Source organism: Aplysia californica, unplaced genomic scaffold, assembly GCF_000002075.1.
Source record: "Aplysia californica isolate F4 #8 unplaced genomic scaffold, AplCal3.0 scaffold00996, whole genome shotgun sequence".
Classification (NCBI taxonomy): domain Eukaryota; kingdom Metazoa; phylum Mollusca; class Gastropoda; order Aplysiida; family Aplysiidae; genus Aplysia; species Aplysia californica.
The window spans coordinates 62,352-66,739 of NW_004798266.1; the positions used below are offsets into that span (position 1 = coordinate 62,352).

The window sequence follows — 4,388 nt, forward strand, 5'->3', positions numbered from 1 at the left end:
CTTTCAATTCCTCAACCCCCTTCTTTTCTTCAATCTTCACCTATCTGTACCTCTTTATCGTCCAACACACAAACACACGGTTCCTGTCCCTGCTCTAATTTCAAATCTTTTGTTGTCGAACGCCGGTCACTTCCAGCCCCTGAATGCGATCGAACCCTAATAAACCAAGGTTGACCACACGGACAATACCCAGGATCAGGCACTTAGTACGCCACGGGCCAGAGACAAAAACGTTCTATCTGCTATAGCTAACTTTTTAGTTGGAGTTTTTAAACCTCTGACTGTGCGAGGTGTAGGAGTACTTTGGCCGTAAGAAAAATAATCAACCCCGATGCGATCACTAGTGGCTCTGACTTTCCCTGTACTTGACACCTCTATCTCAGAGCTTTTTGCCCTTTGAGGCGTGTGACAACCTTTCAAGAAAGCCGTAAGCCACAAAGTCTTGCTTTTACAAGAGAATGACAACGATGAACACAACGTCTTCCCTGTATTTTCAAAAGACAATGTCCACATGTCTATGTTATCACCGTTGTTAATGGTCGGAAACAAAGAATAAACAAAGAAAAGAAATAAGAAGGGCGGACGTAAATGAAAAAGAATTTTCCCTCCCTCCTTTCTTTGTCTCATTTTTCCTCAAAGTGTGAATAATAGTTTCTAGAACGCACTTGCCGAACTGCTCGGCGCAAGTGGGTGGTACAAGTCGTTTTGCTGCCTTTTTTCAATTGGTTCGAAACTTTCTGACAACTCTGTGGTTGCATACTTACAATAATACGACAAAATGCTTTCGGAAAGTGACGTGGACATGGATTCTTTACAGAACAGTTTGCTTTTGCTGTACTATTTTCCTTGATTGTGTCAAAAGTATTGAAGTGTACGGTGATACAATGTAGTTCGACAGTTGATAACGGTGGATCAGATTGTGAATTTTCATGTGGTGATGGACCTTTGATCTTTTATTTTGTTTTGCTTTTCTAACATCTCTCAGTTCGAGGTGTTATTGTAAAGTGTTTTATAGTGGTTGACGTGTCTAGTCGTTTGTTTTTTCTGAGGAAAGGTGAAGACTTTTTAAAGACGTATAGTTGATATGGTTGACGTGGTGGGGGCACGGCCTGACTTTGAATTCTAATATGGGTGCCTTTTATGCGTAATTGTTCTTGGCAAAGTGAAGTGCCTTCAAACAGACCTGTTTATGTCTTAAAGAAGGTAAAACATCTAAACAAATCTGTTTCCAAATTGTTAGAGGATCGTTATACCGGAAACAGTATCTCGTATTGTACAGAATAGTTGTTCAACATTCATGATATTACCCCCCCACCCCCCCCACCCCCAGAGAAACCAAAAAAACAAAAAAACACAAAACAAACTACAACCAAAAACAAACCAAAAACAACAGCAACCACCCTTCCCCCCCACAAAAACAGCCAACAACAGCAAAAACAAAACAAACAAACAAAACAAACAAAACAAAACAACAACAGTCAAAAAAGAAGCCAAAAACAAAACAAAAAAAACGAACAAAACAAACAAACAAGCAAACAAACAAAGAACATCCCCGAACAAACAAAAACAAAACCCGACAAAAACACAAAACAACTAGCACAAAACAGAAGAAAAAAACGAGAAAGCCCTCCAAAACCCAGACCACTGTGCAGTCTGTAAATATGAAAATATGACCACAAAAACAAAGTAAACTAAAACAATAAGGATACCAACATTAAAACACTAAATTGGTGTACAACAACCAAGTCAGCAAAACGTCATAATAGATCGAAGTACGCATTCATGGGGAAAGATTTACAAGTACAGTTTCCAAAGGGGATGTTTTTTGGGGGTAGAAAACCTAGACAAAAACACAGACTTTTTTACCTCGTTAAGTGTTAAGCATAGAATCTACGGCCCAATACTGGTACGAACACGATACACTTTTTAGTCATTCTCCCACACACATAATTTACAGACATATTCATACACATGTACATAACAACCCTGTGCTGCACCAAGCACTTTGGGTAAATGCAAATCAACTGGGACACTTTTATTTCCTTACGATACAACGGTCTCGTTTTATCACCCGTCAAAACGAAAGTGTCTCTTGTCTTTCAAGGTTTGCCCAGACAAACAGTTTAATGCATCCGTAAAAGGCTTTAGTGTCGTCGTAAAGCTTGGCAAAAGCTGTAGCATGCAAACACGCAATTGATTCCAATATCTTCGCAATAACGTAACTGACAGGGTTAGAAGCATGAAGTAAGTTTATGGCAAGTCAAGTAAATATGTTGAAATGGAGAAGCAAAATAACGGTTGTTTCTGGACGTAGGGCATTGTTTTGGGAATGCTGGATAGGCAGGGGGAGGAATACGTCATTAAAGATGATGTTATGTGGAAATAAGGGTGAGTTGATGGGTGAGGTACTTAGACACACTTCAAGACAGCTAGCTGTATTGTCCCTATCTGTAATATTAATGATTAGAATTTTCCTAAGTGAGAGTGAGGCATTGGTTATAATCTGACTCCAAAAGAGACGTTATATTCTTTAAAAAAAAAGAAAAAAAGAAAAGCCCCTGCAACTGGCCTTGGCTCTCTTTGACCTTTGATCATAACGTTATTGTGTATTGCTTCGGCTTTGCCTTTCTGAGTCGAGAACATAGCACATTAAGAAGCACTGTGATGTATTTGTTTTGTTCTTAGCCTCGTACATAAAAGCTCTGAGTTCGCTCCCCACGTGGGGAAGACATTTGTCCAAGTCGTTCTGCTAGGATTTGTCTTACACAGCCCAGGTCGGCCCAGCCTGGCAGGGTCGGAACATCCTGCCTCTTAAATGACCCTAATTGTGTTGATGGGAGTGTGAAACATCCGCGGCAGCAAGTGGGACGAGTCCATCATGTTCGCCCCGATCCTCGAAGAAGAAGAAAAGGAAGTTCAAGAGGTAAACGAGACGACCCACGATGGTGACGATCTCACTAACGTTGACAAAGTGCAGAATCAAAGTGTTCTGTCTAGCAGTGAGGAAAGTCAAAATAAAAACCGCGCGGTTCCAAACAATAATGGAAGAGAAAACTCGATTTTGAGTGTAATTCTGAACAGTGACAAAAACCAAAGGGAAGATCAGATTTTGAGTACTGTTCCGATTACTGAAAAAAGTCAAAAGGAATGCCCAGTTTCGAGTGCTGTTGCAAACAGCAATGAATGTCTTGGGGAAAACCCACTTTTGAGCGTGGTTCCGAATAGTGAAGACCATCAAGGGGAAGATCCGATTTTAAGTGATCCACCGGAGAGTGGTGCGCTTCAAGGGAAATCCCCTACTTCCTCTCCTGAGCGCGAGGAAAGTGAACTTGGAGCTGCTTTGAATTCTGGAGAGGGCATGACATGTTCTGAAATATCTTCGAAGAAATCAGATAAGGTTGAACCTGACGGGTCTGAATCAGAGAATCAAAATATCGGTTCAGATGATCTTATTAAAGACGAGAAGAAAGACCATCATCACGCTACAAATGGATCAGAGCCTCACCCACAGAAGTGTGAAACTAGCCCTTTGACCCCCAAAACTCTTCAGCAACACGAAAGCAAGGAGCACATTCATACACTCACTGCCTACCCCCTTATGAAAAGGGAGTTTACTATTCCTTCAAGAGAGAGAACAAGGTCTAGCTCTAGTATCAATATTCGAACCACCACTTCTTCGAGGCGAGGCTCGAACGTAACGTCGCGTGGTTCTGAGTTCTGGCTGGACACTAACGACTGTGACCCCGACGGTGGTCAGAGAGAGGGTCATTCAAGTGCTTTGGATCTGATCAGGAAACATTACACAAGTTTTGATCAGTTTTCTTACCGGCCAGGCGAGGATCCTGACGCTGCTATGTGAGTTGTTTGTTGTGTTATTGCAGGTCCTTGACCTTGACCATCAATAATTTATTTATAGAGGCACCAGCCATTTATGTCGAGGTATTGTTTTATTTTTATCCTCCTTGTCCTGTTTGTGGATTAATTAATATTCTTTTTCCCATTTGGTTCCTCTTCCATGCACCTTGTACCTGTTGTACCTGTGGTTTTCAACCCGAGAATCGCCTATAATTCGCTGTAATTGTATCCCCCCTCCTTTCCTCCTCACCCCCCCCCCTTTTATTGTCACCATTCACGTTACCGCCCGAAAGGATGACATTTTTATCGATATCGCAATTAAGGACAGTATTAATGATAGTCTAAATGCATACATTATATAAATAAATAAATACATTAAATAAATAAATAAATAAATAAACAATAGTGATGATTATAATGCTAATATTAATAATGTTTTCGCAGGTAGATATATAGATAGATAGATAGATAGACAGACAGATAGATAGATAGATAGATAGATAGATAGATAGATAGATAGATAGATAGATAGA

At 40.5% G+C, this 4,388-nt stretch overlaps 1 protein-coding gene across 1 annotated transcript in view; it reads left to right on the forward strand.

The window, feature by feature from the left end:
* The window catches only part of LOC101845966 (WD repeat-containing protein on Y chromosome), a gene marked incomplete in the record, with an annotated part of 82,313 nt that overhangs the window by 33,226 nt on the left and 44,699 nt on the right, over positions 1-4,388 (forward strand).